The following is a 17,176-nucleotide window of genomic DNA, read 5'->3' on the forward strand; positions in this document are numbered from 1 at the left end:
TTGTTTTATTATGATTTTTTAACTTTTGCCTCTAAAAAGATGAAACTAAGAAGAGGAAGATGGAAGGAAAGAAGAAAGGGTTTCAGTCTCAAAATAGAGGGTGGGACACTCACTAGTTAAAAAAAAATTATTGCCAGAAATTTTTGCATATACAATAAACTTGAAACAATTGCAAGCGGGGAGATTTTTTATTTTTCTGCATTATTATTGTAATCCTTCTCATACAGTAATTTTCTTTAAGTGTTAGATGATTTCTTTTTTTAAAATTAATTTATTTAACTTTAGGTGCATGCTATATCTGGCATTTCTCACCATGTTATCCCTCCCCACCTTCCCCTCCCCCTCCACCCCCCGCTGTCTCTCCCCTACCTCCCCCAACTGCCCCCAGTGTGTGATGCTCCTCTCCCTGAGTCCACATGTTCTTATTGTTCAACACCCACCTATGAGTGAGAACATGCAGTGTTTGGATTTCTGTTCTTGTTTCAGTTTGTTGAGAATGATGGTTTCCAGATTCATCCAAGTCCCTACAGAGGACACAAACTCATCATTTTTAATGGCTGCGTAGTATTCCATGATGTATATGTACCACGTTTTCTTTGTCCAGTCTATCATTAATGGACGGGTTGGTTCCAGGTCTTTGCTATTGTACACAGGGCTGCAATGAACATACGTATGCATGTGTCTTTATAGTAGAACGATTTATAGTTCTTTGGGTATATACCCAGTAATGGTATTGCTGGGTCAACTAGAATTTCTATTTCTAGATCCTTGAGAAATCGCCACACTGTCTTCCACAATGGTTGAACTAATTTACACTCCCACCAACTGGGTAAGAGTGTTCCTATTTCTCCACATCCTCTCCAGCGTCTATTGTCTCCAGATTTTTTAATGATCGCTATTCTAACTGGCATGAGATGATAACTCAGTATGGTTTTGATTTGCATTTCTCTAATGACCAGTGATGATGAACATTTTTTCATATTTTTGTTGGCCTCATATATGTCTTCTTTTGAAAAGCATCTGTTCATATCCTTCACCCACTTTTCAATGGGTTTGTTTTTTTCTTGTATATCTGTTTTAGTTCTTTGTAGATTCTAGTTATGAGCCCTTTGTCAGATAGGTAGATTGCAAAATTTTTTTCCCATTCTGTTGGTTGTCGGTTTGCTCTCATGATGGTTTCTTTTGCTGTACAGAAGCTCTGAAGTTTAATTAGATCCCATTTGTCTATCTTGGTTTTTATTGCCTTTGCTTTTGCTGTTTTAGTCATGAAGTCCTTGCCTATGCCGATGTCCTGGTTGGTTTTGCCTGTGTTTTCTTCTGGTGTTTTTATCGTGTTAGGTTTTATGTTTAAATCTTTAATCAATCTGGAATTAATTTTAGTGTAAGGTGACAGGTAGGGGTCCAGTTTCTGCTTTATGCACATTGCTAGCCAGTTTTCCCAATACCATTTGTTAAACATGGACTCCTTTCCCCATTGCTTGTTTTTGCCAGGTTTGTCAAAGATCAGATGGTTGTAGATGTGTGGTGTCTCTTCTGGGGCCTCTATTCTGTTCCATTCGTCTATGTCTCTGTTTTGGTACCAGTACCATACTGTTTTGATTACTGTAGCCTTGTAGTATAGTTTGAAGTCCAGCAGTGTGATGACTCTGGCTTTGTTCTTTTTGCTTAGGATTGTCTTGGCTATGCAGGCTCTCTTGTGATTCCATATGAAGTTTAAAGTGGTTTTTTCCAGTTCTGTGAAGAAGGTCATTGGTAGCTTGATGGGGATAGCGTTGAATCTATACATTACTTTGGGCAGTATGGCCATTTTCATGATATTAATTCTTCCTAACCATAAGCATTGAATGTTTTTCCATCTGTTTGTGTCCTCTCTTATGTCATTGAGCAGTGGTTTGTAGTTCTCCTTGAAGAGGTCCCTTACATCCTTTGTTAGTTGTATTCCTAGGTATTTTATTCTCTTTGTAGCATAAAGAGAATAAAAACCCATTCACAATAAACTCCCATTGTGAATGAGAGCTTTGCTCTTGATTTGGCTCTCTGTTTATCTGTTATTGGCATATAGGAATGCTTGTGATTTTTGCACATTGATTTTTTTATCCTGAGACTTTGCTGAAGTTGCTTATCAGTTTGAGAAGATTTTGGACTGAGACGATGGGGTCTTCTAAATATACAATCATGTTGTCTGCAAAGAAAGACAGTTTGACTTCCTCCTTTCCTAATTTGATTCTTCTCCCTTTCTTTTTTTTCCTAATTGAATACCCTTTATTTCTTTTTCTTGCCTGATTGCTCTGGCTAGAACTTCCAATACTATATTGAATAGGAGTGGTGAGAGAGGGCATCCATGTTTAGTGCCTGATTTCAAAGGGAATTCTTCCAGCTTTTGCCTATTCAATATGATATTGGCTGTAGGTTTGTCATATATAGCTTTTGTCATTTTAAAATATGTTCTGTCAATACCTAGTTTATTGAGAGTTTTTAGCATGAAGAGCTGTTGAATTTTGTCGAAGGCCTTCTCTGCATCTATTGAGATAATCTTGTGGTTTTTGTCTTTGGTTCTGTTTATGTGATGGATTATATTTATGGATTTGCATATGTTGAACCAACCTTGTATCCCCAGGATGAAGCCTACTTGATCGTGATGGATAAGCTTCTTGATGTGCTGTTGCAATCTGTTTCCCAGTATTTTATTGAAGATTTTTGCATCAATGTTCATCATGGATATTGGCCTGAAGTTTTCTTTTTTAGTTGAGTCTCTGCCTGGTTTTGGTGTCAGGATGATGTTGGTCTCATAAAATGAATTAGGGAGGATTCCTTCCTTTTGCATTGTTTGATACAGTTTCAGAAGGAATGGAATGAGCTCCTCTTTGTACGTCCAGTAGAATTTGGCTGTGAACCCGTCTGGACCTGGACTTTTTTTGGTTGGTAGGCTATTGATTGCTGCCTCTACTTCAGCCCTTGTTATTGGTCTATTCAGGGTTTCAACTTCCTCCTGGTTTAGCCTTGGTAGAGTACCAGTGTCTAGGAATTTATCCATTTCTTCCTGGTTTACTGGTTTATGCTAATAGAGCTGTTTGTAGTAATCTCTGATGGTAGTTTGTATTTCTGTGGGATCAGTGTAGATATCCCCTTTATTGTTTTTTATTGCATCTATTTGATTCTTCTCCCTTTTCTTTTTTATTAATCTGGCTAGCGGTCTATTTTGTTGATCTTTTCAAAAGACCAGCTTCTGGATTTATTAATTTTTTGAAGGGTTTTTTGTGTCTCTATCTCCTTCAGTTCGGCTCTGATCTTAGTTATTTCTTGTCTTCTGCTAGCTCTTGAGTTTTTTTGATACTCCTCCTCTAGCTCTTTCAATTTTGATGATAGGGTGTCAATTTTAGCTCTTTCCTTGTTTCTTATGTGGGCATTTATTGCTATAAATTTCCCTCTTGACACTGCTTTAAAGGTGTCCCAGAGATTCTGGTAAGTTGTGTCTTCATTCTGAATGATTTCGAAGAACATCTTTCTTTCTGCCTTCATTTCATTGTTTATCCAGTTGACACTCAGAAGCAAGTTGTTCAGTTTCCAAGTGGTTGTGCGGGTTTGAGCGTGTTTCTTAATCCTGAGTTCTAGTCTGATTGCACCATGATCTGAGAGACTGTTATGATTTCTGTTCTTTTGCTTTTGCCGAGGAGTGATTTACTTCCAATGATGTGGTCAATTTTAGAGTAAGTGTGATGTGGTGCTGAGAAAAATGTATATTCTGTGGATTTGGGGTGGAGCGTTCTGTATATGTCTATTAGGTCCGCTTGGACCAGCTCTGCATTCAAGTCCTGGATATCCTTGTTAATTTTCTATCTCATTGATCTGTCTAATATTGACAGTGGAGTGTTGTAGTCTCCCACTAAGTCTCTCCTAAAACGAGTCTAAATCTCGTTTTTAGGTCATTAAGAACTTGTTTTATGTATCTGGGTGTTCCTGTGTTGGGGGCGTATCTATTTAGGACAGTTAGCTCTTCTTGTTGGATTGATCCTTTTACCATTATGTAGTGTCCTTCTTTGTCTCTTTTGATCTTTGTTGGTTTAAAGTCCATTTTATCTGAGACTAGGATTGTAACCCTTGCTTTTTTTTGTTCTCCATTTGCTTGGTATATCTTCTTCCATCCCTTTATTTTGAGTCTATGTGTGTCTTTGTATGTGAGATGGGTTTCTTGAATACAGTACACCGATGGGTTTTGACTTTTTATCCAGTTTGCCAGTCTGTGTCTTTTGATTGGCGTGTTTAGGCTATTTACATTCAATGTTACTATTGTTATGTGTGAATTTGATCCTGCCATTTTGTTATGGGCTGGTTTTGTTTCCTATTAGCTGACTCATTTTTTTCATTGCATTTTTGGTCTTTGCCAACTGGTTTGCTTTTGCTGTGACTCGTACTTGTTCCTTTCCATGCTTAGTGTTTCTTTCAGGAGCTCTTATACAGCAGGTCTGCTGGTGACAAAATCTCTCAGTAATTGCTTGTCTGTAAAGGATTTTATTTCTCCTTCACTTATGAAGCTTAGTTTGGCTGGATATGAGATTCTGGGTTGAAAGTTCTTTTCTTTAAGGATGTTGAATATCGGCCCCCACTCTCTTCTGGCTTGTAGGGTTTCTGCGGAGAGATCTGCTGTGAGTCTGATGGGCTTCCCTCTGTGGGTGACCTGACCTTTCTCTCTGGCTGCTCTTAGCATGTATTCCTTCATTTCAACCCTGGTGAATCTGATGATTATGTGCCTTGGGGTTGCTTTTCTTGAGGAATATCTTTATGGAGTTCTCTGTGTTTCTTGAATTTGAAATTTAGACTGCCTTGCTATGCTTGGGAAGTTCTCCTGGATAATATCCTGGAGCTTGTTTTCCAGCTTGGATTCATTCTCCCCATCACATTCAGGTACACTTATCAAGCGTAGATTAGGTCTTTCCATATAATCCCGTATTTCTTGGAGGCTTTGTTCATTTCTTTTCAGTGTTTTTTCTCTTGTCTTGCCTTCTCTTTTTATTTCATTGAGTTGATCTTCAATCTCTGATATCCTTTCTTCTGCTTGATTGATTCTGCTGTTAAAACTTGTGTTTGCTTCATATAGTTCTCTTGCTGTGTTTTTCAACTCCATCAAGTCGTTTATGTTCTTCTCTAAGCTGATTTTTCTAGTTAGCATTTCGTCGAACCATTTTTCAAGGTTTTCTGTTTCTTTGCATTGAATGAGAACATATTCTTTTAGCTCAGAAAAGTTTGTTATTTTACACCTTCTGAAGCCTGTTTATGTAAATTCATCACACTCCTTCTCAATCATACTGTGATCCTGTGTTGTTGAGGAGTTGTGATCCCTTGAAGAAGAAGAGGTGTTCTGCTCTTAGATGGTTTCATCTTTTTTGCGCTATTTTTTTCCCATCTTTATGGGTTTACCTGGCTGTGTTGTCAGGGAGCTGCTTGATGAGGTCACTTGTCTGTCTGTGGAGGAACTACTGGGTTTCTAGGGACTCCTTGGTGTTACTTGGGAAGCTTCCTGTGTCTTTTTTGTTTACACTGGGAGATTAGGCTCACCTCTTCTCCTGACCCGTAGGCACTGCTGGGTTGTCAAGAACGCTGTCCCATTGCTACATAGGCTTCCTGTGTTTTTTGTTGAAACATGTAGCCCAGTCCCACCCCTCTAATGGTGGGTTGTGCCCTTCCTCCGCTGGGCTGGATCATTCAGGGTTCAGCTCAGACTGTGGCACTGGCTGCGCAACCCTCTGGGGTTTGTGAGGGAGGGTAGGGACCTGCCCAGCAGCACCAGGCTGTCTCCCCCTTTCAGCTTCCTGTCTCTCCAGTCATGGGGTAGGGGCCACCCAGCTGCTCCCGCTTAAAGCTCCCTCTCTGTCTCAGCAGGGGTGTGTGGGGGGTGGGGGATGGGGGGTGGGGTGGGGAGCAATAGCCCAGTCCGCAGGCTCTCTCAGCTGCCTTTTGGGCTTATGCGTCTGTTTAGGTCTGTGCGCCAATCCAGGACACCGTCCTGGATTATTATTCTACTCTGCGCTTGTGATTCCTGGCACTTGACTGGCAAAGATTCCCTGTTCTGTGTATTGCTGAGGCTTTGGGGGAAGTGCTGTATCTGGACTGGAGTGCCAGAAGGGAGCCTCCAACTTGCAGGTCAGAGGCACTTTCTGGGTGAAGCAGCACTCCTTCCCGCCTTGGTCTGCCCTGAGTGGGCTTTGCTTACCATCAGATGAGACCTGTTGAAATGCACCTGGTACCTCAGTTGGAGCTAGGAGATCTCTGGATTTCTGCATCTCTCTTGCTGGGTGTTGTGTGCTGGAGTTGTATCTATTCAGCCATCTTGGATCCCACACCCATTTCTTTTTGTGATGGGTTGAATTGTGTTTCCCTAAAACTCAGGTATTGAAGGGCTAGCCCTCATTACCTCAAATGTGACCTTATTTATAGAGGTAATCAAGTTAAAGTGAGGTCACTAGGGTGGGTCTTAATCCAATATGACTAATATCCTCATAGAAAGGGGAAATTTGGGGCCAGGCATGGTGGCTCACACCAGTAATCCCAGTCCTTAGGGAGGCCGAGGCACACAGATTGCTTGAGCCCAGGAGTTCGAGACCAGCCTGGGCAACAGTGACTACCCCAACTCTACTAAAAAATTAGCCAGGCATGGTGGCACAGGCCTGGTTATTAAGCCACCCAGTCCATGATGATTGTATGGCAGCTGTGGCACACTGATACTGCCTATGAATAGAGTAGAATGTGGAATAGCACCTAGAGATAAAATAGAACAAATAAGGACAATAAAAGAAGGAAATCTAAATCAGAAGACAAACATTTCCCTCAGCCATACAAGTTTTAGTCACAAAAACATAATTAGACATTAATACTAGGTCTACATTATATACTATTGTATATGATCTATAATTTCTTGTGTCTATAGCTACTCAGAGGCTGAGATGGAAGACTTACCTGAACCCTGGAGCTAAAGGCTGCTGTGAGCCATGATTGAGCCACTGCACTCTAGCCTGAGGGATAGAGTGAGATCCTGTCTCAAATAAATAAATAAATAAAATAAAGGTGGGTGGGAGTGGAATTTGGACTGGACTGGGCACACATACAGGGAAAACAATATGAAGAAAAAAAGGAAGAAGACAGCTGTCTTCAAACCAAGAAGAGAGGCTGGGAATGGATTCTTCCCTCTATCAGATTCTTCGGAATTCCTTCTGAAGAAATCAACACTGACAGCACCTTGATTTTGAACTCTTCAATTCTAAAACTGTGAGACAATAAACTGCTGTCGTTAAGCCACTCAGTCCATGGCACTTTGTATGACAGCTGTGGCAACAAACTGAGACAGTCTACGAATAGAGTAGAATGTGAATAGCACCTAGAGATAAAATAGAACAAATATTAACAACAAATGAAGGAAATCTAAATCAGAAGACAAACATTTCCCTCAGCCATACAAGTTTTAGTCACAAAAACGTAATTAGATGTTGATATCCGGTCTACATTATATACTATTGTATGTGATCTATAATTTCTTATATTTGGTAATAGTCTCATAAAATACACATCATTCATTATGGATGTCGATCAGTGTTCAAATAATTCATTTTATAATCTCAATAAATGTTGAATTAAAACAGCATCTTTAATATGAGTGAGTTGAAAATATGCCACTCTTGAGAGATGTGTCTGGCATTCTCTTCCCTTAGGGGGATACAAAGAAAGACAATTCATGATACCTTGACTTTAGTCTTGCTACCAGCAGATGCCTAAATGAGCTGGATGGATTAGTGCCATTCTTCAAGGCACAGTATGCTTCACTTACATATTAGAGTAATAGCCTGAGACTTCATCATTTGCACAGAGGGCAATTTAAATGAATAGTTTTGCTTTTAGTCAGTCTCTGAAATTTACAATGCTTACAAAATAAATTGAATATCCTAATTTTTTAGACTGCGCTTATTATCAATTCTTAATCAGGCTAAGAATATAGTATGAGTTATATCATTTACTTGTGGTTTTCCAAAGAAAGAACTAATATTTAAGTGTTAGTCAGCATTTTTTTCAGATATGTGCTTTCTTCAGTATAAGAGGATAAATAAACTTTCCCTAGACAAAATAGAATTGATTTTCTAAGATGCTGTGACTGTACCCAATTATTCAAGGATTTGGTTCAGGTTAAACCACGGCATGCTAATTCAGATAAATATGAAAATCTCTACATTATATATCTTACTTTGTCGATGTCACATTCTTTGCTAAAATTAACATTCTTCACCTTTAGTTTTCAGGATCTCCTTTTGTTAAAAATAAGTTGGACCACATGAATTTTCATGTAATTATTAAAGAAACTAATCAACATGTAAAGCTGTCAGTATTTATGCTTTTTTCTTTCTTACTTGGAAATACAATCAAACTATCTTATGTATTTAGAGATTCAGAAAGAGGCAGCCAGCAAACCACATTTTATTTTACTTTTATCAATTTACATATTTGAAAATAGATAGGGAAGAGACCAATTATTTGAAAAAGTTATTTACTATACACATTATAAAAAAGTAAAAGTAAAAAATGTGTACCACATGTTCATCAAATTTTTAGAATTAATTATTTGTTAACAAGGCCCACTTTCCAGGAGCCTTCTTTTCTAAGATGTTTACATTTGTAAGTCGTTGTTTTTTAATTAAACTAAATCAGGTACATCTGTGTCTAGTATGTGTCTAAAGGTCCTATTTCATACTTTAGCCATTGTACAGCTAACACCAAGTGAAAAAACAGTGCATAATATAACTTTCCCCCCAAAACAAAATACCAATTAGGTAATCTGGAAATTGTTACTGATGAGCTAGAGACTGGCTTCTATACTAGTCAGAACTACAAAGTATGCTTTATCCTTTCACAATGTTTTAATGTTGAAAACTGCGAGGGAGTGTTTAACAGGAATAAAAATCATAGCATGCATGCTTAATTTTGTATCAAATTCAACTTGCCTGCATCTACATTATTAGGATTGTTATTCTGTCTAATCAATTCATTAGGATTTTGAAAAAAACTACAGTTATTCAGTTTATGGGAGGGGCTGTGACTTAGTTAGGTTTATTTAAGAACAAAATATACAGTAGGAAAATAAAGGCAGAAAGTTTTATGACTCATAAATAAAAATACAGGAATTTTACCAAGTAAGGCAAGGCAGGGGTGTGATACTGCTGAATAAGTTAAAGTCTCGCATCATCTTTGTCTTTGATACTATTTTTCTTTATTTTTTTGTTATGATTTTATTTAAGGGGCATATATAAGATACCAGAAATAGTTGAAAGAAAAAAATTTAGTAATTGGAAAATCTACATTATGCCAAGTGTTTTGTTAATCTTTTCTCTTCAATACATCAGTTTTCTAATGTAGAGTGTGGGAAAAATAATAGTGCCCAACTCATAATTCATTGTGAGGACAAATTGTGATCTGTGCAAAATACCTGACAACTTGTGAGCTCTCAACAAATTTGGGTTGTTTTAACTTTTAAGTCTCTACTATGTCTCAGTTATAATTATAATTTATAATGCAGACATAATCATTACACATATTCAAAAATGTGCTATCCTGCATCAAAATTATATATGCAAAACTGTTAGGAATCAAAAGAAAATAAATAAAACAATTGCTGTTGAAATTTTTACATATCTTCATCATATGACATTGTTTAAAAGTTCAAAATATACAATAAGAACAGAGAAAGTGTGAATGCTATATTTAATACTGATTCATTTATATATTAATAATGTTGATTACTATTCTCTCTCCTCTGTGTAAGACCAGACTTTCTGGCATGAGTAGTGGCAAGAATAATTTTATCAACATGTGATCTTGTTTTCTCAACCCCAGGTCAACTTATATCGGAACCATGAACTTGTGTCTTTTCTCAGTTCATAGCTTTCCAAGCAGTGGTATCAACAAGTATAGCTGGCAAGAATGTGCAACTACTTTTACACTTCTAAAGATTTGACCAGAGTTACAGGACTTGCTGTGTGTATCACTATATATATATATGTCGATATATAAAAATATATGCTGTATACAGTATAAAAATATTTTGATTTATTTGTAATAGCCTATAACTGTATCTCATTTTTTTACGAGAAGAACAAAGAGTAATTCTGCAATAAATCCACCACAATCCAAATGCCTGTGTCCTAGTTGCAGGGAAAATATTGAAAGAACTTTAATGAAGCAGAAGACATGCCTGCTCTCACCATCCCAGTTTCATAGTGGGTTGCAGGTTATAAAACATGCAGTTACACTTTTTATTCTCCAGCATATCATATAACCTGTTCTCACATAAGTCAAAAGTGTTATAAGTTTTTAAGTAAACTTTTTATTAAGGCGAAACATAAATGTGGAAAACATACAAATTCTAATGTTAAAAATGACACATTTTATTAGAGTACATCTGTGATGTCAGTACTCTGCTCATGAAAGAGTATGACCGGCTCCTCAGAAGCCCTCGTCGTGCTCCCTCCAGATCACTACTCACTCCAAACTTTTTACACTATTCTGACTTCTAACAATATAAATTGGTTTGGCAAAAGCAGCTCTTGATTTAACTACATTTATTTATTATGATAAAGAGAGTTGTACTTTAGTAATAAGCAAAAATCTTCATAAATTAAAGCCAATTTATTTTTACAAGTAGCTAGCAAATAAGGAAGAACTAGGTTATAGAGTTGGAAGCAGCGCTCAATATGCTAAATTTTTTTGTCATATAACTGAAAGTGCTGATGCTACTCATCATAGGCCTCAGACCTGATAATGAACCTCAGACCTGGGAATCTGACCTCTCTGCCTTGTTTGAAGCTTTATCCTCAACCTACCTCGTCATTGGTCATTGGGAGTTTGAAATAAGAAACTCAATGCTTAGCTCCAGCTTCTCCATAGAGAATATAGTCTTAAGGGGAATTGTGGAATCTGAATTGTAGCCACAATTGTTGAAATCTTTTTTGTCTGGATTTAGCCTTTGTAAATACAATATTCACCTTCACTTTCTCCCAAGGAGCATGAATAGCCCTGTATAGGAATTGGTAAATGAGCCATGGAGAATGGGGATAGAATCAAATTGAGTGAAATAATTTCAGCTGCTGGGAACCCTTAATAGGCATGTAAACAAGAAGGGGTTTGTTGTGTGTGTGCGCTCTCACGGAGGTGCATGACTCTTATCTCTTCATCGTGGCTACGTTTGGAGAGGTTCATATTTAATTTGAATTTGAAACAGTCTCCTGATTCTTCATTTTAATTTGAAACTGTGCTCAGCCCATTATTTTATTATTTTTAGCTTAGAACAAAAGAAAACATTTTCAAATAAAAGACCTTTCAAGTTGGTGGGTTGCATAAGTTATCAGTTTTCAAAGTGTCTCTACAATATTTGGATATGTAGCTAAAGGGTTAGAGAAATTGCATGTATGCATTTTATTTGTGTCAGAAGTAAAAAGAATAATAATAGTAGAAGAAACACACCTAAAATTTCTGTAAGGTCTGTAGTTTGTTTTTTATTAACAGTACTAGGTCTTCACTTTGTCTTCCTGATCCCTCAGGGTGCCTTTGTACATGTATCCTTACTCTTTGTTTGTTAGAAAAATAAGTGCAAATAGACCTTTGATCTTTGCCTTCCAGGATTCACTTTCTAGGATTGTTATTTCATTTTCCACTCTCATTTTTCTAGGGACCTTTGAGAGCTCATATCAAAGAACTATTTTCCTTTTTAAGACCCATGATGTTTAGAGCATGACTGTTTTATACATGGTTAACAGAGAAGCATTTTAATTATACAAGCAATTGTAAGAGAAACAGTTTTAGAATAAGTAAAGAACATCGAGAAAAATTTGCCATGTTTATGATTAAGATGCTTCCAAACACATTTTAACAATTTATACATCCACAAAAATTTGAATTTGAAAAACCCACTATTTCTAAACAAAAATCTTTTCTTTTTCACAATTAGCTACACACATCAGGAATCCTAAGGTAGAGTACTGAATTTCATGTCCCTGCAATCATTATATATTCCTTCAAAATAAACGAAAACACTGTTTTTAGTAATTTTAAACATGATGGAATTTAGCCTCAATTTTCCTGCGCTCTAAGCCAACTATGGCAAACATCTGACAAAATTAAGTTTAACATTCATTTTATTTTTTGTTTTCCCCCATCTGCCTTTGACTTTGCTCATTGCTAAGAAAGAAAAAAGGAAAAAAAAAGCTTATTCACTAAATCAGATGTAAAAAAGAAAAACCCCACAAAAATACAAAAAATCAATTAGTAAAATGAACTGATACTATTTCTGAACTATTAATTTTGACTTCCAGCCACATTGTCCAATCAGAGTTCATACCAACTGTAGTGTTCACATCAAGGAGGAGTAGCTTTGGAACAATAAAATGCTTTTTGTGAAAAAAGTTCTAACTTTGGATGAGAGAATGGCTTTGGGTCTGTTTCGGTGTAATTTGTGCTCTTCTTTGGATGTCAAACAGTTCCAATGAATCATTGTCACAACCATGACTGTTTATAAAAGGCAACTTTTTAGCTACAGCTTCTAGGTGGAGAAAAATTTTACCTCAGTAGAAATTAGTAATTTTTTTTCTGGCCAGAAAAGGAGCAAGACTAGCATTTTCAAGTTTCTCATGTTCTTTTTATTCAAGAAAACTATTTTTCTCAAATTAATTATAATAGAAACATGGATTACAAAGCCCAGAGTACTTTAGATAATTGGTTATGTGGTGAGGATTTATCAACAAGATAGTCTTTTCCACAAAGACCAATTAGTATTGGTAAAATCAGAAACTAGTGAAGTCATTTCCCTATTTTTTTTGGTAACAGGGATGGGCAAACTACAGTCTGAGGGCCGCGGCCTACTGCCTGTTCTTGTAAATAAAGTTTTGTTGGAACAGAGCCATCTCTATTCACTTATTTACTAAGGTTGCTCTTACTATCACCATAGCAAGAGTAAAAACTGTCAATAAAAACCCTATAGCCTACAGAGTCGAAAATATTTACTATGCCATCTGACCCTTTAGAAAAAATGTTTTGTAATCTCTGTTTTAGAAAAGAAATCTCACATTTCATCTCTGATTACACGAATTGTAAGTGGGTTAGGCAATTTGATGGACTCACTCTATCAGTATCTAAACACATAATTAACCTTCAATAGTACTAGAAATAAAAACTGTCTATATTTATTCATCACCTAGTGTTGCCAACTAATGTAGTAAAATGGACTTTTTTTTAAGCTGCTAAATTTGTGGAAATTTCTTATGTACCAGTAAAAAGCTAATATATTAGGAATGCCTATTTTGTTGGTAAAGAGATTGTCATTTTCCCAGTATGTCACAAGCTAAAAAGTGTCAGATTCCATGCTACAGACACCTCTGACCAGACCTATCCTACTATAAACTTTTCGGTTTGGATTTTTTTTTTTTTTTATGTTTCTTAGGCAAATATATTTCTAGGTGGTTTTCTATACTATATTGTGGATGTAAATTTCCAAAGGATTATTTCTATTTTCACCCATTAGACAAGATAAAGTGTAAATCTGTCAAGGAGAAGAAAATGTTAGAATGTATTTCAACTTCTTTTTATCTTAAAGACTGATAAAATGTCATCATATTTTATGTTAGAAGAAACAAACATTGTTTTAGAAGTACTGCATGTGGTCTGCCTTCCTATTAGATTATTTCCTTGGAGACTGTGGTTGTCAGCATCCCTACTTTAGAGTAAGACATGCTATGGACAAAGCAAGCAGATGTGATTCTCATTTAGGACATCAGAAAGCAGAGAAATGTAAACCTGTGTTATCATAAATTTTAAATTATAAGAGAAACAAAACAAAAGAATCCAAAATTTAGAATATGATTATATAATGATCAGTAACAGTTTGAAGTGCTGAGTTTCTTTTCCTTTATAGAATTTATTAATGTTAACAGTAAAGCCAAGGTAAGATACATTATGAAGGTGAAATCAATTCTAGAGGTTGCAAGACTTTTATTGCACTTAAGAAAAATGTAAATGTTATATTTACTCTAGAGGTAATGGAGCTAGAAAATGAAGCCATTCAAGAGCTAATGGAGCAAGGAAAATTATATATTTAAGATATGTCACCATATGGCTGTCTAGTTAAAACTGCTTGTTCTTAACCAGAGGAGTGTGCAAAGGAAGCTGGAGATTCTATCCTGGCAACATCTGGTTACTTGCAGGCTGATCAAAAGTTGGGTAGAACTTTCTGGAGAGTCCTCTTCCTTAATGCACTCCATGCACCTGTGTTTACAGAGACCCTCAGAAGTTACTTTTCTTCCGATGGTGTATCAAAAGCATAACATTGATGTTGTTCATATATTTCGTAATGGGAATTTTATTCAAAATTTCTAAGCCTGAGAAATTATAAACCAACTAATCTTAGTGTGTGTTCAATATTTAAATGTTAATTCAAAATCTAAAGTAAATTACAAGAATTTGTAATTAAAGCCAAATGTGAACAATACATCAAAAACCTAAAATAAAAATTCTACCAAGAACTAGTTCTTTAAAGAATTATTATGCTTCCTATTTATACTTTTTTTCAAAGAGATAAGTGTGACTGACTTCAGTCATTCAGCAACATTTTACTGAAATTGACAGGAGCACAAATTAAAAACTCAGATGAGATCATTTGCTTTGTTTTATTCTGATGTAATTAATAAATTCTATTTTTATAATAACAAACAGTCCAAGATTATGGGAGCACATAACATAATAGAAACATTGAATTTTGAAAGAACAATATTATCAAATATTTAATAAATTTTAACTTTATTTTCCAAGATACAACTAACATCTTCATTTTGACAGCTTTTTAAAACTGGCATTCAATATTTACAAAGACTAACACATGTATGACATAAAATATTATTTTTATTTATCTTGGATGAGGTTCTTTATATAACATATATAGTGTAGAGATATTTAAAAGATAATTTTACCTCCTATTGATTGTAGCTATTGATCAGTAGTTGCAAAACTATTGTAGAGTTGAGATTAGAGGATATAAGGCTATACAAAGAAACTTTAAAAGTTTAGACAAAGACTTGTACTTTAGAGGTGTATGCATTTAATGACTGAAAGTTAGTAACCATTATATGAATAAGGTGAAGTGGATTAGTCATTGTTTCTAAAGTCAGAGTCCTAAATCAAAGTATTTGTGATTTTTCTGCATGGCACTGCAATTCTAATTTGTCTCCCTAAGGCACTCCTAAACACTATCCTAAAATGAATACAAACATATGCAATGCAATGTAACATGACTCAAAGTATGAGAGCTTCCTTTAGTTTATTTTTAGTTATTATTTGCATTGTTATCAATTTTTCAAAACTTGAAAGTACCATCTAACTCTCTTAGTTCTGCTAGGAGGATAAAATAGCAGTGTTAAAGAGATATTGGCTTTAGAATTAAACATATCCAGATTTGATTTCTGTCTCCCCTTCATACTTGAGTGAATTACATAATTTCTTATATGCAAGCTGATATTAACTGTACTCAATCTGGAGCAATGTTGGGAGAATTATTGATGGCACAACTTCTGAGCAGAGTGCCCAGAACATAGGAGGAAGTCCAAACGTGTGTGCTGTGATTATTATTCCTGTTGGCATCATCTTCATTGATGATGAAATTTGTCATTTTCTCACAGACCAGGAGATGTTAGTTTTTAAACTATAATTGTTCCTTCCTCTGAGATAGCATAAAGTTCTACCCTACCTTTAATCTTTAAAAAATATTTCTAGTTGGATACAGTTTGAAACATCATCAGTAGTTATTCATTGAACTTGCCAAAAATGCTGCAACTCTTTGGTTTGATTACTATGGTATTTTGAAAACTGTGGCATTATTATAATTATTAAATTCTGCATTCAAATATTAGGTGACTTTGTAATTATATGTTTAGGATTATCTTAAAATAAAAATATTAAAACATTAAAATCGAAATTGGTTATTCTCTGTTTGATTCTCTTTTCCTTTATAAAATGAAGACTATACAGAAATGTTAGGCTATAGGATAAGAGGACAAGAGAGTAACACTACAATCTGGAAAAAAAAAATAATGTACTACATATGAAAAAGAATGTAATGAAAAGTAATACTGTATAAAACAGAATGTTAAAGACTACTAGGTACACAGCAGTAAACAAAACTTAAAAATCCTACTCTCATGGAGCTAATATTCTGGCACATACAGTAAATTCTGCTTAGATTTGCTATTTTTTTTTCAATGGAGGAATCTTTGTAGGTATTTAAAATTATTGGTTGTGAACTTTGTCATTTTTTTTGTGGAAAAAAATCTCATTACTTAAGATGCCTGATATGATATTTTATTCAAATATGAGAAAAATTCTGAAATTCTGAAAGAATGAACAGTCCTTCTTTGAGCAGGAAGAAAAACTTAAAAGGTATTTATAAACAAAGAACTGCATATGACAAGATATTATTTATTAGAAGGATTAAATTGGCCACTTTTGAAGATTTTCCATCCACTAAATGGCATGTTATTGAGTTTCCAGTCTTCTGCTTTAAACTATTCTTTTAAAACTTCTGAGTCTTTCCTTTGTGTCTCTCTCAGCACAAACCGTTTTATACATATATGGATATGAACACAGGCATATGTTAGAGATATTGCAGTTTCTATTCCAGACCACCACAATATTGCAATAAAGTAAGTCATACATTTTTTGGTTTCTTGGTGCATATAAATTATGTTTACACTGCACTGTATGTAGTCTATTAAATGTGCAATAGCATTGTATCTAAAAAAGTACATACTTGAATTAAAGTATTATTTATTGCTAGAAAATGAGAACTATCACCTGAGTCTTGAGCATGTAGTAATCTTTTTGTGTGCAGAGGGTCTTGCCTCCATGTTCATGGTGGCTAACTGATCAGATTAGTGATTGCTGAGGGTTGGGGAGGCTGTGGCAATTTCTTATAATAAGGCAACAGTGAAGTTTGCCACATCCATTGATGCTTCCTCTTACAAAAATTTTCTCTGTAGCATGCAATGCTGTTTAGTTATATTTTATCCACAGTAGAAAACTTGTTTTCAAAACTGAAGTAAATCCTCTCAAATCCTGCTACTGCTTTGACATCTAAGTTTATGTAATAATCTAAATCCTTTGT

Source organism: Aotus nancymaae, unplaced genomic scaffold, assembly GCF_030222135.1.
Source record: "Aotus nancymaae isolate 86718 unplaced genomic scaffold, 86718_ANA_hifiasm-v0.15.2.pri h1tg000033l, whole genome shotgun sequence".
Lineage (NCBI taxonomy): Eukaryota > Metazoa > Chordata > Mammalia > Primates > Aotidae > Aotus > Aotus nancymaae.